Consider the following 24,656-nt stretch of genomic DNA (forward strand, 5'->3'; position numbering starts at 1 on the left):
CTCCGGAAGCAAACGGTAGGTGCTCGTTTTCTTTCCTTTATCAAAGTATGCCTCCGTGGGTCAGGATATTCGGCAGGATAGACATGTGGGGCGAAAGGGCTCGCGGAGCCGAGCGACTATGCGGCCATTTCGGATGCCTGCTTGGCTCCTCCCCCCGTGAAAATATGTATTAACAAGTAATGCTTAAATATGTAAATATCTGTATCAGTGTCTCACTTTGTGTATAAGTGGCTGCATGAAGCAACATGAGTGTGTATATGGGTTATTAGTTGTTTTTTTGAGTATCAGTATGAGTGTCTGTATGGTTCGGTGGGGGATATTACTTAGCGCATAGATGCATGTATGACTGACTCACTGTTTGTATGTGTTTTGAAGACAGAATGTGTGCAGGACTGTATGGATGGATGAGTGTGCGTATGGGTGTATTAGTGAGTGAATGACTATCTCAATAGTATCTTTATGAGTAACAACATATGTTTTAAACTAGTATATGTGAGTATTGATGTATATAAGTGAGTATGAGTGAGAGATTGGAAGAGTTCCTATATAAATAAGTATGTGTTTCTATAAGTGATTCTTTATGAGAGTAAGTATGTGTACGTTTCTGTAGAAGTTAGTGTAGTGGTGTGTGTATAGCTGTATATGCAAGTAAATGGATGTTTGATAGTTTATTTGAATGTGTGAGTATGTGTGTGAGTAACTATAGATGAGTGTCGGTGTGTAACAGGATGTATAGGTGTATGAGTACATATGATGCGTGAGTACATGTTGAGTGACTATATAGAACTGTTGGTGAATGACTGGATGTGTATGTAGATTTTGGAATTACTGAATAGGTTGTAGTAACTGGTATTGGTATCTCCATTGTTTTGAAAAATTTAGTTTCTATTTTTGAATGTGTGTATCAAAGGTTATATTACGGTGAGAGGAGGTCTGCCACTCTTTCACAAGGATGATGTCATCAGTGATGTCATTTGAGATGTCATCAGTGAGGTCATGAGTGATGTCACTTACCATGTCATGAGTGATGTAATATAAGTGATGTGACGTCATCAGCAGAGCATTGCGGGTGCGCGGGTTATAGTTAGCTGAAATAACTATAACGGGGGAATTTCAATGGTTTTGTATGAGTGAAATGCCCAGCTAACAATAACATATGTGAAACCTATGGTTTTTTCAGTGAATTTCTAAGGCTTTTTAAATGCTAATTACTAACTATAACGTGGCTGAAATCTATGGTTTTTTCAGTGAATTTCTACTGTTTTTTAAATGCTAATTCCTAACTATAACGTGGCTGAAACCTATGGTTTTTTTCAGTGAATTTCAAAGGTTTGTAAATGATCATTTTTAAATGTATTGTTATATATTTTTATACTGATTTACGACATTGTTTTTAACTATTATTTTTAGATATTTTATTTTTTAAATTACATTATATATTTTTAATATTCATTGAAAAAAATGTTAAAAATATTGAAATTGTAATACTTTTTAAAATATTTTTTTAATTTTTATATATTTTATATAGCAGGCAATGATATCCTATGGTAGGAAATTCAAGTTACTGGTAAGTACGGTTAAAGTTACTTTTCAGGATCAGTACTGGGCTGAAAGAGGCAGCACTGACGTCTCTCCTGATAACAATTGAGTAGATCGGAATTCGTAGTTCGGCTGATTTTAGAGGAATTTTTTTAAGTTCCAAAACTCCACACTTAGAAGAATATCCAAGTGAAACCAGTCAATGTTAGCCTATGGAAGGAAACTCAAGTTACTGTAAGTATGGTTAGAATTACTTTTCAGGATCAGTAGTAAGTTGAAAGATGCAGCACTGAGGTCTCTCATGATAACAGGTGAGTAAATTGGAATTCGTAGTTCGGCTGATTTTAGAGGCATTTTTTAAAGTTCCAAAACTCCACACTTAGAAGAATTTCCAAGTGAAACCAGTCAATGTTAGCCTATGGAAGGAAATTCAAGTTACTGTTAGTATGGTTAGAACTACTTTCAGGATCAGTACTGGGCTATTTGGCCCTCAGGGACCATCAGTATTGAAAGAAAATTAATTCCCAAACTTAAAACATGCCACAGGGCGCGTTTGCACAGTGTTGAAGGAAAGGGGCGTGCCCTGAGGTGACATGTCTGCAAACACACCCTGTGGCGCGTTTTAAGTTGGGGAATTAATTCCTCCTACACCCTGAGGCTCCCTGGGGGGCAACTAGCCCACCAGGTACCTCCAGTATGTTCCAGAGGGCTTTGTTGCAGAGAGGTATCCGAGGTCACTCCCCTTTTTACAAAACTCTGCAACGCAGCTCCGTGGTGCTTCCTGGAGGTTACTGGTGGGCTAGTTGGCCCCCAGGGAGCCTCAGAGTGTAGGAGGAATTAATTCTCCAACTTAAAACGCATGTTTTTAAAAAAAATGTTTGGATAAGGTAAGTATGGGTATAGGGGTATACTTGTGGGACACCCCTGCGCCGCACGGCCGCCAGCTGCTGCGTGTGCCCCTCAGCCTTCCCTGCCTCGCTGCCTGCCTCGCTGCCGGCCGACTCGGCTGTCGATTGTTTTGACTTTGTTTTGCCCGTCATTTGTGCTTGCTAAAATTGTTTTCTTGTTTCCTTGCCCGTGTTAGCGTTTGCCTCCGTTTTTTCTGTATTTTTCTTTCTCTCAGCTTGTGTCCTTCCTGTTTGCCCGCCTACCCTCGCCGCCCTCCGTCTTCCCTCCACGCTCCCCGCTTCCCGCCACCACCGCAAGCCCGCCCCTTTTTTCATTCTGTTCCCTCCCCGCTCCCGCCTCCCAGCTGCTCCGCCCACCCGCGCACTTCGCCTTTATATGGCGACCGTGCGAACGTGCAGCGGTCACGCGCAGCGGGAGCGCCGATTGTGCGCCGAAGGCGCGCCAAAGGTAAGCCCGTCTGCGCCCGTCCGCGACCGGATCGCGTCCAGCGCCAGGACCCCTGGCCCCCGAAGACCCCGACCGACCCGCCTGACGTACTCCGCCGCCACCCTCATCGCTCTCAACTCCGGCCGACTCCCAGAATGCCTTCAAGCCACACCACGACACACCCACGGACCTTTCAGCTGCCACGCCTGCAAGTTCACCTGCATCCGAACCTGCCCCGCACCAGCACCCGCCAAGTCGAACACCAGCAGCACCCACCTCAAGTGCATCCTGCTCAACACCCGCTCCGTCCACAGACACGCCATCGAACTCTGGAACCTCCTAGACACCACAGCCCCTGACGTCGCCTTCCTCACGGAGACCTGGATGAACGCCTCCTCAGCTCCCGACATCGCCATCGCTATCCCAGAGGGCTACAAGATCGTCCGGAGGGACCGCAACGCCAACCAGATGGGAGGAGGCATCGCCATCATCCACAAGAACACCATCCGTCTCACGACCAGCACCGACAACACCCTGACCACCGCCGAACACCTGCACTTCCAGATCCACACCAACCCGAACACCACCCTCAGAGGCACCCTGATCTACCGACCCCCTGGACCACGCACACAATTCAGCGAGGATATCGCCGACTTCGTCAGCCCGCTTGCCCTCCCCTCCTCTGACTACATCCTCCTGGGGGACCTCAACTTCCACCTGGAGAACAACAACGACCGCAACACCACCACCCTACTGGACCACCTCGCCAACCTGGGACTCTAGCAACTGGTGTCCACCCCCACCCACCTCGCCGGACACACACTCGACCCAGTCTTCTCATCCAGCACGGACATCGACTTCAGCCACGCCACAGAGCTTCAATGGACGGACCACAGCTGCGTCCACTTCACCTTCAAGAGAACGACGACCCACCACCACCAGCAACAGGCCGCCCGCAGAAGCTGGAACAAGATCACAGCAGACCAGCTCGCCACCTCCCTGAGCCAGCACCCTCCTGCCAGCTCAGCGGACCCCAGCCAGGCCGCCGACAACCTCACGAAGTGGATCATCATCTGCGCGGACGAGCTCGCCCCGCTGAGGACCCCGCCCAGCAGACCCGGCAGCAAGAAAGCCCCTTGGTTCACCGACGAACTCAAGAGCTCCAAGAAGAACTGCCGAGCCCTCGAGAAAGTCTGGAGAAGGGAACCTACACCGGACAACAGGACCTCCTTCAAGCTTGCCACCCGGAAGCCCCACCAGCTGATCCGCGCCGCCAAGAAAACAGCATTCAAGGAACGGCTGGACAACAACGCACACAACTGCAAGGAACTCTTCAACATCGTGAAAGAGCTCTCCAACCCCAGCGCAGGAAACAACGACATCACCCCATCGCAAGACCTCTGCAACTCCCTCGCTTCATACTTCCACAACAAGACCGCAGACATACACAACAGCTTCAACAACCATCCAACGCACACCATGACCGAACAATCACCCCCCACCACCACCCTCCACGCCTGGACCCCGATCAGCACCGAAGACACCATCCGCACGATGAACTCCATCCACTCCGGATCACCGACCGACCCCTGCCCTCACCACGTCTTCAACAAGGCCGACGCTGTCATCGCACCCCACCTGCGAGACATCATCAACACATCCTTCGACACCGCCACCTTCCCTGAGAGCTGGAAACACGCCGAACTCAGCGCTCTACTCAAGAAACCAACAGCGGACCCCACCGAACTCAAGAACTACCGCCCCATCTCGCTCCTCCCGTTTCCAGCCAAAGTCATCGAGAAGACCGTCAACAAGCAGATGGCCGCCTTCCTCGAGACGAACGGATCCCTCGACCCCTCACAGTCCGGCTTCCGAGCCAATCACAGCACCGAGACCGCCCTCATCGCCGCCACCGATGACATCCGAGCCCTGATGGACAATGGAGAAACAGCAGCCCTCATCCTCCTAGACCTCTCCGCGGCCTTCGACACGGTCTGCCACCGCACCCTAGTACAGCGCCTCAGCAACATCGGAATCCAGGACAAGGCGCTGGAATGGATCATCTCCTTCCTCGACGGAAGAACACAGAGAGTCCGCCTACCACCGTACAAGTCAGAGGCCTCCGAAGTCATCTGCGGCGTCCCTCAAGGATCATCTCTGAGCCCCACTCTCTTCAACGTCTACATGAGCCCCCTCGCGGCCATCGTACGCAAACACAACCTCAGCATTATCTCCTACGCCGACGACACCCAGCTAATCCTCTCCCTGACCAACGACCCCGCCTCCGCCAGAGCCAACCTGCATGAAGGGATGAGAGAGGTAGCCGAGTGGATGACGACCAGCCGCCTGAAACTGAACTCGGACAAGACGGAGGTCCTCATCCTGGGCTCTTCCCCCTCCGCCTGGGACGACTCCTGGTGGCCTCCCGCCCTGGGCACCGCACCCAAACCGACAGACCATGCACGCAACCTGGGCTTCATCCTGGACTCCTCCCTCTCCATGACCAGACAAGTCAACAACGTCTCCTCGGCGTGCTTCAACATCCTACGCATGCTACGGAAGATTTTCCGGTGGATCTCCACCGAGACCAGGAAGACCGTCACCCAGGCCCTCGTCACCAGCCGACTGGACTACGGCAACGCCCTCTACGCCGGTACCACCGCCAAGCTCCAGAAGAGACTCCAGCGGATCCAGAACGCCTCAGCCAGACTCATCCTCGACATCCCACGAACCAGCCACATCACCGGACATCTAAGAGACCTTCACTGGCTCCCCGTCAACAAAAGAATCACCTTCCGCCTCCTCACCCACGCACACAAAGCCCTACACGACCAAGGCCCGAGCTACCTCAACAGCCGGATCAACTTCTACGCACCCAAACGCCACCTCCGATCAGCCAACCACGCCCTCGCCGCCGTCCCCCGCATCCGAAGAGCGACTACAGGAGGAAGGCCCTTCTCCTACCTGGCCGCCAAGACCTGGAACTCCCTCCCTCCCGACCTGCGCCTGACCCAAGACCACCTCTCCTTCAGGAAGAAGCTGGTTGTTCGAGCAGTAGCGGCACCCCCGTCCCCCCCCCCAGCGCCTTGAGACCCTACGGGTATGTAGCGCGCTTTACAAGTGTCACCGATTGATTGATTGATATGTTTTGGGGTACTTAGGTATTTTAAGGGTTTAGATATAGTTTTGAGTTATGGGGTACAGGGGTAGTTTTAGGGTTTAGGGATTGGAATGGGGTTTGGGGTACAGGGGTATTTTTAGGGTTCAGGGCTAGGTTTGGGTATAGGGGTATTTTTAGGGTTCAGGGGTAGGTTTAGGGTTTGGGGTACAGGGGTATTTTAAGGGTTCAGTGCTAGGTTTGGGTTTTGGGGTACAGGGGTATTTTTAGGGTTCAGGGCTAAGTTTGGGTTTTGGGCTACAGGGGTATTTTAGGGTTCAGGGGTAGGTTTGGGTTTTGGGGTACAGGGTTATTTTTATGGTTCAGGGCTAAGTCTGGGTTTTGGGGTACAGGGGTATTTTTAGGGTTCAGGGGTAGGTTTGGGATTTGGGGTACAGGGGTGTTTTAAGAGTTCAGGGCTAGGTTTGGGGGTACAGGGGTAGGTTTGGGTTTTGGGGTACAGGGGTATTTTTAGGGTTCAGGGCTAGATTTGGGTTTTAGGGTACAGGGGTATTTTTAGGGTTCAGGGGTGGGCTTGGGTTTTGAGGTACAGGGGTATTTATAGGGTTCAGGGCTAGGTTTGGGTTTTGGGGTACAGGGGTATTTTTAAGGATAGGTTTGGGTTTTGGGGTACAGGGGTATTTTTAGGGTTCAGGGCTAAGTTTGGGTTTTGGGCTACAGGGGTATTTTAGGGTTCAGGGGTAGGTTTGGGTTTTGGGGTACAGGGTTATTTTTATGGTTCAGGGCTAAGTCTGGGTTTTGGGGTACAGGGGTATTTTTAGGGTTCAGGGGTAGGTTTGGGATTTGGGGTACAGGGGTGTTTTAAGAGTTCAGGGCTAGGTTTGGAGGTACAGGGGTAGGTTTGGGTTTTGGGGTACAGGGGTATTTTTAGGGTTCAGGGCTAGATTTGGGTTTTAGGGTACAGGGGTATTTTTAGGGTTCAGGGGTAGGCTTGGGTTTTGAGGTACAGGGGTATTTATAGGGTTCAGGGCTAGGTTTGGGTTTTGGGGTACAGGGGTATTTTTAAGGATAGGTTTGGGTTTTGGGGTACAGGGTATATTTATAGGGTTAAGATGGGTTAGTGTTTAAGGGTGTTGGGGTATTTTAAGGAGTAAGGGTGGATTATGATTATTGAGTGCAGGGGTATTTAAAGGGAGCAGGGTGGACACCCGGAGCTGGAATGTACAGAACCTGGGATGAAAAAACCAATGAAATATTGGGCACAACGCTCACTTTTTTTTCGTAATCCACGCCCCCAGCACACAATATGAGACATGGCATGAAGGGCGGAACGTACCACACACCCCCAGCGTTTGTCACGACCCCAGCACACGCCCACAGCACAACGCAGACACACCCAGAAGGGACTACTTTGCTGGAACGGTTATTTTACCTTTTAGGTTTAAAGTATTTTATTCATGACAACATGTAAGGACGAACAAACATTTCAAGAGAATGCAGCAGGGCGGAAAAGCAAGTGTCCAAAAGTACCGTTAATGAATAGCCATCCGTAAACTCCGCCAGCGCTGTGATAGAAGGCACCAGTCGCCTCAACATGTTATGACATTACCCATGAAACCCCCCCACCCAACATGCCCCCCAAACACCCAAACTCCTTTCCCCCCCTCCCACTCCCACCCCCGTCCAGTGCACAGTCCCCGAGCTCAACATACCTCAGCGCTACAATACGATGTAGAGAAACTCACAGGAAGATCAAGGGGCAGACTCCACCTGGGCTGGAAGCCTCAAAAGGCGGAGATATTTGGGACAGGTAAGTTCCTTAAATTCAGTAAGCAATAGGGAGTGAAATGGTTGCCAGAGCTCCCTAAACTGGTCCACATCCCCCGCCACCGTGAGGGACAGCTTCTCCATACCCAACACATGCCATAACCTGTGGAGCCAGCCAGTAATAGACGGGGCTGTAGCAGTGTGCCAATGAATCAGGATGTTCTAGACCGCGGAGCCTAGAGCTATAGCTATTTGTCTTCCTCTACGGGAACGAAGGGGATACATCAGACCATTCGGAAGTCCCAGCAGGGTATAGGCAGGGAAACGTGGCAGTTCAATTTCAAAAGCAGAATCAATTTCATCCAACACTTACTTCCAGTAAAGTTCTAGGAGCGGGCAATCCCACAGTATATGCGTAAGAGTACCCTTATGTCCACACCCTCGCCAACATGCATCCGCTTTACTACGGTCAAACTCATGCACTCGTTCCGGTGTGTAATACCAATAGGTAGAGATTTTAGTCAAGGAATCAGTGAGTCCCATGTGGTAGGCAGAGTGCCGCGCTCTATAAGCTATGTGTTCCCATTCCTTAGGGCTCAATGTCCTCCCCAGCTCCTTCTCCCAACGCTCTCTCCCAGGGTGAGAAAAGTGTGTTGCCGGGGGCTGCAGCAGCTTGTACAAGTCAGTGATCAGTTTGGAGTCTGAAGTCCGTGTCATGAGCCAGTGCTCATAAGGGAGAAAAGGCCGGTCGGCCGTCTCTCTTACTTGCGGGTGGAGGGCCCAGTGGCGGGCCTGCATGTAATGAAGTCGCTCCGTCTCTGGAAGTGAAAACTCCTGGCGAAGTTGGGGAAAGGGAACCACCCCCTCTGGGCCATAAAGATGACACAAGGCTCTGCACCCCGCCTGTTGCCACCTCGCAAACGCTCCTCTCTCCATCCACGGGGCAAAGTCTGGATTATCCACCAGTGGAGTAAGCGGGGACGGGAACGTGGTGAGGTCACGTAGAATGCTCGTAGCGTCCCACACCCGCAGTGGCACCCTCGTAACAAAGGAGGCATAGAGATTTCGGGGCCGATGTGGGCGACGCAGGAAGGGGATTTCCTGCAGCGGTCTCCCAGCCACCGCCTGGTCCTGGAAGAGCCAGTGCTTATCAGACTCCCACCTACTCCATTCCACCAGGAATCGCAGCTGTGCTGCCTGGAAGTATTTGCGAAAGTCTGGGATACCCAGTCCACCTGCTTCAGGGGCCAGCAGCGAAAGGGCCCTACGCAATCTAGGCTTCTTCCCCTGCCAGACAAACCGAGAAACGTCGGCCTGTAATTGCGAGATCCATCCCCCGGGTGGTTGGAGCGGCAAGGCCCGAAAGAGGTACAACACCTGAGGCAGAATCGTCATTTTGACAGCAGCTATCCTGCCAAGCCAGGAAAAAGCGCCTCGATTCCATCGGCCCAATTCTTCCTTGATCTTGGCCCCCAGGGCTCGATAGTTTGTGGACACCATTGCCGCTACGGTAGGTGCAATCTGGATGCCCAAATAGGGCACTGCTCCCGAGGACCATACCATGGGAAAACGCTGCTGCAGACATGCCCTAGTGACCGGGTCAAGGGAGATATCCAGTGCCACTGATTTCCCCATGTTCATCCGAAAGCCAGACACCGCGCCAAAAGAGGATATTTCCTCCATGCACGCCGGGAGAGCCACAGCTGGCCTGTCAATGGACAAGATCACATCATCAGCGTAGAGGCTAACAGCGTGTGTGAAGGCCCCCATCCGGATGCCGGTCACTCGCAGGTTATCTCGCACCCGCTGGGCAAAGGGCTCCATGTAGAGCGCGAAAAACAAAGGTGAAGCGGGCAACCTTGCCTGGTGCCCCGTTCAATGTCGAAGGAGGTAGAAGCGTGCCCATTAACGCGGACCACTGCCGATGGACGAACGTAGCAATTAAGGATCATGGTGCGGAATTTCTCACCTATACCCGCTTTCATGAGCACCCGTTCCAGGTAAGGCCAGTGGACTCGGTCAAACGCTTTCTCTGCGTCCACCGCCAACATCATTCGCTCCCCCGGAATCCGAGAGGCCTTCTCTAGCAAATGAACAATGCGTTTCGTATTGTCCACCGTCTGTCGGCCCGGGACAAAACCCGCCTGGTCAGGATCGATAAGGCCGGGCAGGTGGAGAGCTAGTCTAGCAGCAAGGATCCCCGTATACAGTTTTAAATCAATATTCAGAAGGGAGATCGGCCGGTAGGATCCACATTGCTTTGGGTCCTTACCTGGCTTAGGGATAACCGAGATCGAGGCCCTGAGCAGATCAGGCGGAATGGCCCCTGCCTCCGCAAAGGAGTTGAAGAGGCGCGTCAGGATGGGCGCCAGTGTCATGCAAAACGTTTTATAATACAGCGCAATATAGCCGTCTGGGCCCGGTGCCTTTCCGTGCTTGAGTCGGGCAATGGCAGAAACTACTTCTTCGATCCTAATGTCCCTGTCCAGATAGTCCGCCTGCACGGGGTCCAGAGAGGGAAGTGTGATCGAGGCCAGATAAGTGTCCATCGCCTCCTCATCCGGAGGGTCCCCAGTATAGAGGTCTTTGTAAAAGCCCCGAAAGACTGCACCTATCCGCTCGTCTTCAGTTTCCGGCATGCCCATCGGGCCAGAGATCTCCTTGACCAGCTGGCTCTGCCGCACCACGCGGAGCCTGTTCGCCAACAACTTGCCACAGCGGTCCCCTCCAGTATAAAAGGCGTGACGCAACCGCAGAGCTGCATACTCCGCCCGGTCGAGGTCCAGGGCCGCCAGGAGCTTCCTGGCTTCCTTGAGCTGCCGCCAAATTCGGGGGGCCCCTGTCCTGCGATGGATCTGTTCCAGTTCCCGAACACGATCTGTAAGCTCATCTCTCTTGGCCTGCCGCTCCCTATTGTCCGCTGAAGAAATCGCCATAAATTCCCCTCTGATGACTGCCTTCAATGCCGCCCATTGCGTGGCTCGACTAGTGTCTGCATTATCGTTATGGGATTGAAATTCCTGAATCGACTTCTCAATGCGAGCCACCACTTCCGCCCTATGCAGCAGCGTATCCCGGAGGCGCCACGTCCGTGGGCGGAGCGGACGTCGGGGGCATAGTTAACAGGACCTCGACCGGGGCATGGTCCGATAGGGAGATCACACCCATTTCTGATCCAGATGCTAACGTTTTCACTGGGGAGGTAACCAACAGATGATCTAACCGTGCGTACGTTTTGTGGGCATGGGAATAGTACGAGTAGTCCCTATCCGTCGGGTGCAAATGTCGCCATATATCAAGTAGGCCCACCTCGTCCAGCTGAGCCTTATGGTCTGCCGAGAGTTCCCCAACCTGGGGGGAGCGTTGCGCCGACCTATCCAGTGCAGAGTCGAAGACAATATTGAAGTCTCCCCCGAGTATGACATGCCTATCCTGGGAAGACGTGACCTCCTCGATCGCCGCCTGAAGAAAGCGGTCCTGACGGTCATTAGGACTATAGAGGGATCCTATTGTGAAGAAAAGACCCCCCATCCGAAATCGATAAGCCAGTAACCTACCCTTTTGTTCAGCAAATTTGTGGAGAACCTCCCCCTGGAAACGCCGCGCCACCAGAATCGCCACCCCAGCTGTTTTAGTGGTGCATGAGGAAAAGAATTGTGAGGGGAATTTGTGTGAGCGGAGTCTATGAGTGTCCTGTGACAGTAAGTGCGTCTCCTGGAGGAGACAGATATCTGCCTGTGTGTTCTCTAAAAGTGAAAGGACGGCCCGCCTCTTCACGGGATTATTCAGACCCCGGACATTCAGGGTCACTACCTTACAAGTGGTTGGAGGCATGAGTGGTGTTGTAGTAGAAAGCAACAAGGACCCTCCGCAAAAACAGGAGGACAAGGGCGTCATTCAGCCCGTGGTGCAGCAGAGTACCACGCATAGAGCATTGACACAAAAAGCAGACAGTTCCAGGCAAACCATAAGGCAGGCCATCTAACCCGTAGCTCTCCGCCCTCAAGAAACATCCGGCAACCCCTCCCTCCTCTCCCCAACATCCATGCCAAGCAGAGAGGCAGATCGCCCCGTCGAAGCCATAGCCAAACAGAAGCAAATCAAAAAGCACAAACAATGTCAAAATGACCAGGAACCCCTGCGTGCACTGGACAACCCTCCCTCCCCATCCCAAACCCCCAAACCCCATTTCCCACTCCATCCCCCAACTCCCCTCGCCCCCCCCAACTGTTCCCCGTCCGCCCCACCCCCCCTCTCGTTCCCGGCCCCCACCCGCAACTGAGACCAGATCAACAGCTTCAAACACCCCCCTCTCTACCCCCAAAAAAACTTGTAGACCCATTGTCCCAGTCCGGTCCTTGTCGGACAAGCCTGCGGAAAGTCAGGAAAAGTGGACGTCCAGCCACCTCGCACCCCCCATTCCCCCCACCCCCCCAGACCCTCAAACCTGCAGCTCCACCACAGCGATGTCGATCTCCCCCCGGAGTTCACTTATGCTGTCAGCGCCACGACAGTCGCAGCATCAGCTCCAGCTCTTTCCTGCACTGTTGCGTCCGACTCCGCCTGGGCCGTAGGAGAGTCCGGCCGCGACAAGGAAGTAGATGATCGCCGGCCGGGGGCAGTCTGCCAACCGTCTCTGGTAACACGGCTCCGGTGCGGAGTGTGAGCTCCGTCCTCAGTGGCTGTGATCCCCAGCACTCCACATGTGTCCTGAAGAGAACGCAGCTGGTGCAAAGTTCCGTTCCACCTGAAAATGAGCCGGAAGGGATGTCCCCAGGAATATTGAGTGCCATGCTCCCTAAGAAAGTCAGTCGCAATTTTAAAAGCTTTGCGTTTTTGCAGAGTAGATGCGGCCAGGTCTTGATATAGAGCTATCCGGTGGCCTCTGAATTCCAGGGAGGGTCTCCTCCGGGCCTCCCTCAGTATCCGCTCCTTCAGAGGATAGTCTGGCAGGAAGGCCAAGATGTCAGGAGGAGGCGCTGAATTTCGGCGTTGCGGGCCTACCCTGTGTGCCCTGTCAATCCGAATGGTGAAGTCAGCCGGTTCCCCCAGCACCTCTCTGAACAGCTTCCGAGGTAAGTCGCCACATCTTCCCCCTCTTCCCGGGACGGCACACCCCGGACGCGGATGTTGTTTCTCCTGGAGCGATTCTCAAGGTCCTCTGTGTGTGACTGCAGGTCAAGGTGCTGTTCCCGGAGTCGGATGACCTCCTGTTGCAACTGTGTAATTTCTTCGTCCCTAGCGTGGCCCGCTTCTTCCACCGTGGACACTCTGTCACCGAGACCGTCCACCTCCCTCCGTATCTCACGGACCTCACCTGCGACCTCTTGCTTGAGCGTCTGAAAATCGTCCCTCAATGAGCTGAAGAGGGACTCTAGGAAGGACCTCGTAACCGGGGGTTCTCCTCCACTCGCTCCCTGGGCACCGCTCGAGTGGGGTGGGGATGGGTGACCTCGGTCCTGTCTCGCACTGCTCCGGCTCAGCATCTCTGGCAGTGTACGGTCCCCCTTCCGGTTCCCCTTGTTGTTCGACATGTTGGCCGCCGAGGAGCTCTCCTGAAAGTCCAACAGCCCAATCCCAGGTGCAACTTCGGAAGCGAGCTGCCGGGCTCCCACCAGTGGTCGGTGTCCTCGACGATAGACCACCCCCCCGGGCCTCCAGCACCAATCTGCCCGGCCCTGCTCTCCTCGCTCGCTGCACAAGCCTCGCGGCCTCGGGCTCGGCGTCACTCACGGCACTTAGGGATCGCCCTCCAAGCTAGGCCACAGCAGGCCCTCAGGGGCCACGTGGGGGTTGCAGTAATGTCCGGGCGGACCTTCCCGTCTTCCACGGTCAGGCCCAGAATGCCACCAGGGGTCCCCCTGAGGAAGGGGTCAGTCCCAGTTCTACCCCGGTGGTCAAGTGCAAAGGCGGGAAGAAACACAGGAGCCCAGTTCCCGGGCCCCCCGAGGCCTCGAGGGGTGATGGCCGCCACAGTCCTCTCCGTTGTTCCCCAGCTGCCTAACTCACCACAGGGTACTGCTTCTGCCCAGGAGTGCCGCTCCGTGCTCCGCTATGTCTACCAGGGGGCCGAGGGGCCACAGCTGTGCAGCGTCTCTGAGGCCTGGGGAGCAGGCCGAGGCCACGGCCTCGCGCAGCAGGAGGCCCCAAGTCCGGCACCTCTCCTTCCGCACCCCCGCTCCAGCCGGTCCACGCTCCGGTGGGGTGTCGCAAGACCAGGCAGGTCCGTCCGGGACCGGCAGGCAAGGTCCACAGTGCTCGCCGACCTGCTTAGAGGCCGCAAAGTGGTCGGGGCCTAGGGCCAGGCCCAAGCCCCGGCCTCGCGTGAAGACCGATGCCGGCCTGGCGTCGGAGTCTCTATGGCACCTGGTCCGGCGGCCCAGGCCCCCGGCCTCTGCTGCAGTGAGAGGCTCAAGTGTCCGGTGCAGGCGGGCTGGGTCAGCGATGCTGCAGCAATCACCCGGCCGACGTCTATGGCCGAGCAGGATCCGTTTCTCCCTGTACAGACTATCCAGCGGGCCCCAAGCCGCTCCTCCTCATCAGCCACTGCCAGTTTTCAGGTCCTTCCCTGCAAACCCTCCGGGCAAGCAGTCGTGCTCCAGGCCTTGCCACTCCGCCCCCTGATTGCCAATGTCTCTCTGTGGTGGCCCAGAGGGGCTTCCCCTTTGCTCAGCCCCCAGCCGCGATCTCCACCCTTTGCGGCCGTCTTCCTGAATGTCACCCGGGCGGTCGCGATGGGCCTCCACAGCTTCCGAGGGTCAGGCACTACTTCGGCCGGTAATACTCGGGGGGGTCTCTCCGGCGCTCCTAAGGTGCGGGTGTGGCACTTCGCCGCGCCTGGCGTCTCCCGTCAGTGAGCCGCTCTCCCAAGGGGCCCCGGTGTCTCCTCTGGGCGCCCGCGATGTCCCGTCCCCTGCCGATTCTTGCGCACCGGGGCTGAAGTGCTCCCCGGAGTCCCACCAACCAATTCCGCTGCCTCGGGCGCAAGGCCTGCACCCCTGCCGAGTGCACTGACCTGTGTCCAGCAAGCCCCTCCGGCCGGCCGCCTTCCTGGGGCCGGGCCTCGCGTCACTCCTCAGCCCAGGCCAAAGCCGCAGATTCCGTTTGCCGCCAGTCTGGCCTCCGGGGGGGGGGGGGGGGGGGGCGGGTGCCTCTCCGGTGCGTCGCGGTCCTGCACCGGACACCGTCACTCGTCGCCACGGGCCGCCAGTTCAGTCCCGTGCAGCTCCACGCCGGTCCTTCCGGACCCTCGTTCCTCCGCCTCCTACGCAACTGCTCCGGCCCCGGACGCCTTCGCCCAGACACCCGGCTCCCCAATTCCGACGTTTCCGTGCACTGTGGGCCTCGGTCACCGGCTGACAGCAATCCGGCCGCTTCCTCCGCTTTCCCCGCTCCCCACAGCAATTCCGGGAGGGAGAATTAGCTTATATTAGGGCATGGGGCCTGGGTGGACACGGGAGCTCCGGAGAACACGTCCTCCTACCCCGCCATCTTGGCCACGCCCCCTATTTTACCTTTTAAATGTATATGGTGGGCATCTGCATAGCCTATGTCCTTCTGCTGCAACTGCCCTTTCCAACGCTGTATTGGGTGTTGTGATTGGTGCTGTGGTTCCTGAAATTATCCGCCTCAAAGGTTTGGGCTCTCTCTTTATTATATTAGTAGTTTTGCAAAGATCTTTCCCACTGCAGCTCACGGAATGCCAGCAAGGTGCATGATGGGATCGGCAGTCCCTGACAGAGGCTGTGGAGGCATCAGCACGTAATGAGCTGCAGCTGGGCCCTCCTACAAGTGGCTGTGTTGTTTGTAGGAAAAACGTCAGGAAACTGACACAAACCGAGGTATCGGATCTACACAGCCTGCCTCCTTGCGTGTGATCTTCAAGTAATGCTGCCATCTGATGGTCCGAGACTTCTCGGGGGGTGAACGTGCACTGTCCCTGTACCCCCGGCATTGAGGACGCAAGCACAAGGAGACTGGGAAGTTGGGGACTTGAGGACATTTGTTGCCCAAGAATTTTGCAAAGATCTTTCCCACTGCAGCTCACCGAATGCCAGCAAGGTGCATGATGGGATCGGCAGTCCCTGACAGAGGCTGTGGAGGCATCAGCACGTAATGAGCTGCAGCTGGGCCCTCCTACACTGGGTAGGAGGAGTCCTATAAACACAAGATGGGAAGAACTAGCGAACTGAGGCATTTGAAAAAGGCTCCATGCCGAAACCGGTCATGCCGTTTGCTTTTCTAAATAAAGGTCTTCACGAGCCCCGCTGAGTCCCTCGCTTCACTTTGAATGAAGGAAGATTTGTGGCATAATTGGCGTGCATCCTGTAGCGCGCATAGGGGGACCCTTCCTACAAGTGGCTGTGTTGTTTGCAGGAAAAACATCAGGAAACTGATACAAACTGTCACCGAGGTATCGGATCTACACAGCCTGCCTCCTTGCGTGTGATCTTCAAGTAATGCTGCCATCGGATGGTCCGAGACTTCTCGAGGGGTGAACGTGCACTGTCCCTGTACCCCCGGCATTGAGGACGCAAGCACAAGGAGACTGGGAAGTTGGGGACTTGATGGCATTTGTTGCCCAAGAATTTTGCAAAGATCTTTCCCACTGTAACTCACGGAATGCCAGCAAGGTGCATGATGGGATCGGCAGTCCGTGGCAGAGGCTGTGGAGGCATCAGCATGTAATGAGCTGCAGCTGGGCCCTCCTTCACTGGGTAGGAGGAGTCCTATAAACACAAGATGGGAAGAACTAGCGAACTGAGGCATTTGAAAAAGGCTCCATGCCGAAACCGGTCATGCCGTTTGCTTTTCTAAATAAAGGTCTTCACGAGCCCCGCTGAGTCCCTCGCTTCACTTTGAATGAAGGAAGATTTGTGGCATATATATATATATATATATATATATATATATATATATATCCTACCTGGAGATAGCCAGTAGGTATATATAGTTAGGCCCTAGCTACCATAGGAAATCCGCAACATTCTATTGGAAATAACTTTGGCGCCGGTTGAGGAATTTACGTGTAATTTTTCAAAATTTTGGCCAGCTCCGCTACGCTCTTTCCCTGAAAGTTTCGGGGGGATTCGTGAAGTGGGGGCTGAGAAAAAAGGGGGGTCCCAAAACGTGTTTTCACCATGTAAATTTCCATAGGACGTTCTGACAAGTCTACAGCCCGAACCGCTGAACAAATTTACACCAAACTTGGCAAAATTGTAGGGACTGGTACGCAGAAGAGCCTTTGCTATATTTGGTGAAAATTGCTCCAGTGGTTTTTATGAAAATTAACTTCAAAAACACATATATATCTGGGCGGAGCCTCACCACACATCTCATCGTGAGATCTGATTGGCCGTCAGCACTTCATCCAAGAAGTATTGGTAGCCATCTTGGGACCAATATACATGATAGCACCTCATTAAAAACCATTGTAGTTAATAGAGGGTTTTAGGACTTTAGTTACATTATAAATCATTTATTGATGGTACCATACTCATTTTAGGAATTGTGGTGTGTTCTAAGGTGATTAAACCATGTGAAAAAGCCTTCTGCTGGGATATCATGAATCATGTTTGAAAGTAAACTATTATCTCATGCTTTTCCCACAGTGGTCTGGAAGGGGATCTATAAGCTAAACTGAAAGCATATTTTCTGTAAATTCACATTATCTTTCTCAGTCATGTGAGAATGAAGTCTGACATTCTCAGTAAAACATGTACATCCACCAAGGACAGAGACTGTCAGTTGATTCCTTTGTGTTCTACTGCAGCCTCCAATAGTGTTCTAAAGAACAACTAGAGCGCTAACAGTCCTACTTATTACAAAGGTATGGCACACCTGAAGCCATCTTGATTGGAATAAAGTGGTAACTCTTAAAACATTGAATTTAAAAAGGAACAAAATGAGGGGGGTATATTTTGCCATAGAAAGTATGATTAGTAGCTCGGTAGCAGCCCGAGTCCCGGGCTCCCGGGCTGCTACCGAGCCACCCCGAGACGCACCCACGGTCCCTTCTGCTGCAACTCCTGCAAGTTCACCTGCATCCAGACCTGCACCACTCCAGCAGTGCCCAAGACCTCGACGAGCAACAGCAGCAGCCACCTGAGATGCATCCTGCTCAACACCCGCTCCGTCCACAGGCACGCCATCGAGATCTGGAACCTGCTCGACACCACAGCCCCAGACGTCGCCTTCTTCACGGAAACCTGGATGAACGCCTCCTCTGCGCCTGACATCGCCATCGCCATCCCAGACGGCTACAAGATCATCCGAAGGGACCGCATCAACCACACCGGAGTAGGCATCGCCATCGTCCACAGGAACACCATCCGCATCACGACCAACACCGATGACACCCTCGCAACCGCCGAGCACCTGCACTTCCAAGTCCACATCAACCCCAAGACCACCCTCAGAGGCACCCTCATCTACACACCCCCTGGACAACGCACACAATTCAGCGAAGACATCGCCGACTTCATCAGCCCACACGCCCTCTGCTCCGCTGACTACATCCTCCTAGGGGACCTCAACTTCCACCTGGAGAACATCAACGACCGCAACACCACCACCCTGCTGGACAACCTCGCCAACCTGGGACTCAAGCAACTGGTGACCACCCCCACCCACTACGCCGGACACACACTCGACCCCGTCTTCTCATCCAGCAAGGACATCGCCTTCAGCCACGCCACCGGCCCCACTGGACGGACCACAGCTGCGTCCACTTCAGCTTCGCAAGGACCACGATCCACCACCACCAGCAACAGGCTGCACGCAGGAACTGGAACAAGATCACAGCCGACCAGCTCGCGTCCTCCCTGAGCATGAACCCTCCCACCAGCACAACGAACCCTAGCCAGGCGGCCACCAACCTTACGAAGTGGATCAGCGACTGCGCAGACGAGCTCGCCCCCCTGAGGACCCCGCCCAGCAGATCCGGCAGCAAGAAAGCCCCATGGTTCACCGACGAACTCAAGAGCTCCAAGAAGAACTGCCGAGCCCTCGAGAGAACCTGGCGCAGAGATCCAACACCGGACAACATGACTGCCCTCAAGCTCGCCACCCGAAAACACCACCAACTCATCCGCTCCACCAAGAAAACTGCATTCAAGGAACGACTGGACAACAACGCACACAACAGCAAAGACTCTTCAACATCGTCAAAGAGCTCTCCAACCCCAACGCCGGAAACAACGACATCACCCCTTCGCAAGACCTCTGCAACTCCCTCACCTCCTACTTCCACAACAAGATCGCGGACATACACAACAGCTTCAGCACACAATTGACAAACACCACGGCCGAACCACCGCCCCCCACCACCACCCTCCGCGCCTGGACTCCGATCAGCACCGAAGACACCGTCCGCACGATGAACTCCATCCACTCCGGATCTCCGACCGACCCCTGCCCTCACCACTTCTTCAACAAGGTCGACGCTATCATCGCACCCCACCTGCGGGACGTCATCAACACCTCCCTCGGCACCGCTACCTTCCCGGAGAGCTGGAAGGACGCCGAACTCGGCGCTCTACTCAAGAAACCATCGGCTGACCCCACCGACCTCAAGAACTACCGCCCCATCTCGCTGCTCCCGTTTCCTGCAAAAGTCAACGAGAAGACAGTCAATAAGCATCTGGCCGCCTTCCTCGAGACGAACGGATCCCTCGAACCCTCGCAGTCTGGCTTCCGGGCCAACCACAGCACCGAGACCGCCCTGATCGCAGTCACCGATGACATCCGAGCGCTGCTCGACAACGGAGAAACAGCGGCCCTCATCCTCCTCGACCTCTCCGCGGCCTTCGACACTGTCTGCCATCGTACCCTAGTACAACGCCTCAGCAACGTCGGAGTCCAGGAGAAGGCACTGGAGTGGATCATCTCCTTCCTCGCCGGAAGGACACAGAGAGTCCGCCTCCCCCCGTTCAGATCTGAAGCCACCGAAGTCATCTGCGGCGTCCCTCAAGGCTCCTCGCTCAGTCCAACCCTCTTCAACATCTACGTGAGCCCCCTCGCAGACATCGCACGCCAGCACAACCTCAACATCATCTCCTACGCCGACAACACCCAGCTGATCCTCTCCCTTACCAACGACCCCGCCACCGCCAGAGCCAACCTTCACGAAGGGATGAAAGAGGTAGCCGAATGGATGAAGAACAGCCGCCTGAAACTGAACTCAGATAAGACGGAAGTCCTCATCCTGGGATCCTCACCCGCCGCTTGGGACGACTCCTGGTGGACCCCCGCCCTAGGCAGCGCACCAAAACCAACAGACCACGCACGCAACCTGGGCTTCATCCTGGACTCCTCCCTCTCCATGACCAGACAAGTCAACGCCGTCTCCTCGTTGTGCTTCAACATCCTGCGCATGCTACGTAAGATCTTCCGGTGGATCCCCACCGAGACCAGGAAGACGGTCACCCAGGCCCTCGTCACCAGCCGTCTGGACTACGGCAACACCCTCTACGCCGGAACCACCGCCAAACTCCAGAAGAGACTCCAGCGGATCCAGAACGCCTCAGCACGACTCATCCTGGACATCCCCCGTCGCAGCCACATCTCCGGACACCTGAGAGATCTGCATTGGCTCCCTGTCAACAAGAGAATCAACTTCCGTCTCCTCACCCACGCACACAAAGCCCTACACAGCCAAGGCCCAGGATACCTCAACAGCCGCCTCAACTTCTACGCTCCCAAACGCCAGCTTACTTCGACCAGCCACGCCCTCGCTGCCGTCCCCCGCATCCGTAGAGCCACCACAGGGGGACGGTCCTTCTCCTACCTCGCCGCCAAGACTTGGAACTCCCTCCCCACCCACCTCCGCCTGACCCAGGACCACCTCGCCTTCAGGAAGCAACTCAAGACCTGGTTGTTCGAGCAGTAGCAGATCCACCCCCCCCCCCCCCAGCGCCTTGAGACCCTCTGGGTAAGTAGTGCGCTATATAAATACGATGATTGATTGATTGATTAGTGCTGCAGAAAGAAAAATTAGGGCACATTTTGAGTGACTTCTCAAATCCTCTTCTATTTCATTAAAAAATTCTGACATGCAGTCTCCCAAGATGGCCACCAGAGACAAAAGAGCCCACATGTAGCCCAAATATCACCCAGATGTAGCCCAAGTATAGCCCAATGACAGAATGTCCCAGAGTGTTCTAAAGAACAGCTAGAGCGCTAACAGTCTTACTTATGACAAAAGTATGGCACACCAGAAGCCATCTTGATTGGAATGTAGTGGTAAGTCTGACAACATTTAATTTAAAAAGGAACAAAATGAGGGGGTTCATTTTGCCATAGAAAGTATGATTAGTGCTGAAGAAAGAAAAATTAGGGCACATTTTGAGGGACTTCTCAAATCCTCTTCTATTTCATTAAAAAAATTCTGACATGCAGACTGAAACATGCACTTTGAATACCAGCAGCAGACTTCCCTGGTGAGCAGTAGCTTTACTACAGTGATCTAATGAGCAACTAGAGTGCTAACATTCAGAATTTATGGCAAATATGTGACATCTGAATGCCTTCTTGATGGAACCAAAGTAAACAAGCATTGAAAATGCAATAGATCTCACCCTCGTTTAAGTTAAAGCCATTCTGTTTGTAATGAGGTGGCTTTTTAGCTTTGCTTTTATTAGTGTTTTTAAAACTTTCATGTAAATAACATGCATATGTAGGCATATATGTATGCATGCATTTATATTTGTATTTATATAGATATGCAGATTATAAATGTTTATATATGTATGTATATATATATATACACATACATATATATAAATGCATATGCATATATATGCATATATATATATGTGTATATGTGTGCGTGTAGAGAGGTAGAATGGTAGAGAGGTAGAGGTAGAGAGGTAGAGACTAGTAGAGAGAGAAGTAGAGAGAGGTAGAGAGGTAGAGAGTAGAGAGTGAGTAATAGAGAGTTGAGAGTGAGTAGTAGAGAGTAGTAGAGAGCAGTAGAGAGAGTAGCAGAGAGTGAGTAGTAGAGAGTAGTAGAGTGAATAGTAGATTGAGTAGTAGAGAGTAGTAGAGAGTGAGTAGTAGAGAGTAAGTAGTAGAGTGAGTAGTAGAGAGCAGTAGAGTGAGTAGTAGAGGGTAGTAAAGAGTAGTAGAGGGTAGTAAAGAGTAGTAGAGAGTAGTAGAGAGTGAGTAGTAGAGAGTGAGTAGTAGAGAGTGAGTAGCAGAGAGAGAATAGTATAGAGTAGTAGAGAGTGAGTAGTAGAGAACAGTAGAGAGATTAGTAGAGAGTGAGTAGTAGAGTGTGAGTAGAAGAGTGAGTAGTAGAGAGTAGTAGATAGAGAGTAGTAGATAGAGAGTAGTAGATAGAGAGTAGTAGAGAGTGAGTAGTAGAGAGTAGTAGAGAGTGAGTAGTAAAGAGTGAGTAGTAGAGAGAGTAGTAGAGAGTGAGTAGTAGAGAGTAGTAGGTAGTGAGTAGTAGGGAGTGAGTAGTAGAGAGAGAGTAGTAGACGAGTAGAGAATGAGTAGTAGAGAGTGAGTATTAGAGAGTAGTAGAGTAGTAGAGAGTAAGTAGTAGAGAGTAGTGGAGAATATTCCAAAGTTTGGCACAGCACCACTTGCACAATAAGTCCAATGAAATCATATCACTCTGAGTCCTTATTGAAGCGCTGAATCTTGGTGTATATTCAAATGCTTTTATTTTCCTTAAGTTTATGTACCACAGCCAGCCGACGCGTTTCGTTCTGTACAACAGAACTTCTTCAGGGCGTTCTTATTTCCTTCAAGTTATGTTGGTATCCTGTTGTCATATAACTAGATATTTCTTCCAAATGTTAGACGAAACGTAAGTACATTCTTATTCAAAGTGACTAGGTATCAATTTTACCGACACAATTCGGGAAGACTTGAGTAATTTATAGCATCCTCATAACCAGTCTTGCAAAAATTCCAAAGTATAGGACATGATAATCCAAATCCAAATGTTTCTCAAAAAAAGTCATTTTCAATCGTTCGGAATATCGGCGTTTGGGCAGATATGACCCAGAGAACCCCCAGTATGCAAGGGGAATTAGTCCCCCTCTGCAAACGCGCCAGTGGCCTGCGTTGCAGAGAGGTGTAAACAGGGGCATAGCCTCATTACACCTCTGTGCAATGCAGCCCCCTGGTGCATACTGGAGGTTCCAGGTGGGCTAGTTGGCATCCATGGACCCCTAGTATGCAAGGGGAATTAGTTCCCCCTCTTCAAACATGCACAGGGGCTGCTTTTCAGAGAGGTGTAAAAAGGGGCGTGGCTTCATTACACCTCTCTGCAATGCAGTCCCCTGACGCATACTGGAGATTCCTGGTGGCTACTGGTGGGCTAGTTGGCCCCCAGGGACTCCCAGTATGCAAGGGGAATTAGTTCCCCCTCTGCAAACGCGCCAGGGGGCTGCGTTGCAGAGAGGTGTAACAAGGGGCATAGCCTCATTACACCTCTGCAATGTAGCCCCCTGGCGCATACTGGAGGTTCCAGGTGGGCATTCAGGTCTTATAAAGTTAGGAATTAGCATTAAAAAAACCTTTGAAATTCACTGAAAAAAACATAGGTTTCAGGCCTTATATAGTTAGAAATTAGCATTTAAAAAACCTTGCAAATTCAATGAAAAAACCATAGGTTTCAGGCCTTATATAGTTAGGAATTAGCATTTAAAAAACCTTTGAAATTCACTGAAAAAACCATAGGTTTCAGGCCTTATATAGTTAGGAATTAGCATTTAAAAAACCTTTAAAATTCACTCAAAAAACTATAAGTTTTAGGGGTGTTGGAGTTAGCTGGACATTTCACTCATACAAAACCATTGAAATTGCTCCTATATAGTTAGTTGTACTAACTATATTTCGCGCACCCACTATCCACTGCTGATGATGTCACATATTACATCATTCATGACATGGTCAGTGCCATCACTGATGACATCTCAAATGACATCACTGATGACATCACTGATGAAAGCCTGAAACCTATGGTTTAAGTGAATTTGCAAGGTTTTTTAAATGCTAATTCCTAACTATATAAGGCTTAAAACCTAAGGGTTTTTCAGTAAATATATATATATTTCGAGGTTGAGTTTGTGTCTGTATACTCTTACATTTACTTCCGTCCTCCTACTTCTACATTTAATACATACAGTACTTTTTGAATCTTTTGTTTATCATGTATTTATTCCTCTATCAGTATTTTTTTAGCTATATACATGTGTATTTGTATATAATTTTATACATTTTTATACATACATATTGCAATATGAAATCAGACTTGGGTTAATGGTTCATATTTATTCCTTGATATCTTTCTATGACTGTATATTTATTGATGGGATGAATTCGTGATTATTTATCAAATTTTATTCTTAGGTATATATGTATATATCTTATTGTATATGTATATATATTTTTCTATTACGATTTAGGTGTATTTATTGGGCTTCTAACTACTTTTTGATATTTTTATACCATTTATTGTTAAGAGATGAATTATACTCATGGATGATATGCAGTCTACTGATCTCCGGGATCTGAGAGGTTTTTATATTGTGATGTTTTTATCTCTTTTATGATGAATGGTATTGCACTTTATTTCTCGCACTCTTTGCACAAATATTTTACTCTCACTTAGCACTTTATTGTCTACTACTGTTTTGAGCTAGATTTGCACATATTGTTAGCCTATGAATTGCAACAGGCTTACTATGAGGCTGTATCAATTGGCACATTGTTTACATCTAAGGTATTTCGTATTATTGATTCTGTATTTATACAGTTAATTTCTTTTGAGTTTTATGATGTATATATATATATATATATATTATATATCATAATACCTTTGTTGGATTTATACCCAACATTTGGATTTATCCAGAAATACGATTTTGTGCTGATCATACTG

The sequence above is a fragment of the Lissotriton vulgaris genome, chromosome 2_2 (assembly GCF_964263255.1).
Source record: "Lissotriton vulgaris chromosome 2_2, aLisVul1.2, whole genome shotgun sequence".
Lineage (NCBI taxonomy): Eukaryota > Metazoa > Chordata > Amphibia > Caudata > Salamandridae > Lissotriton > Lissotriton vulgaris.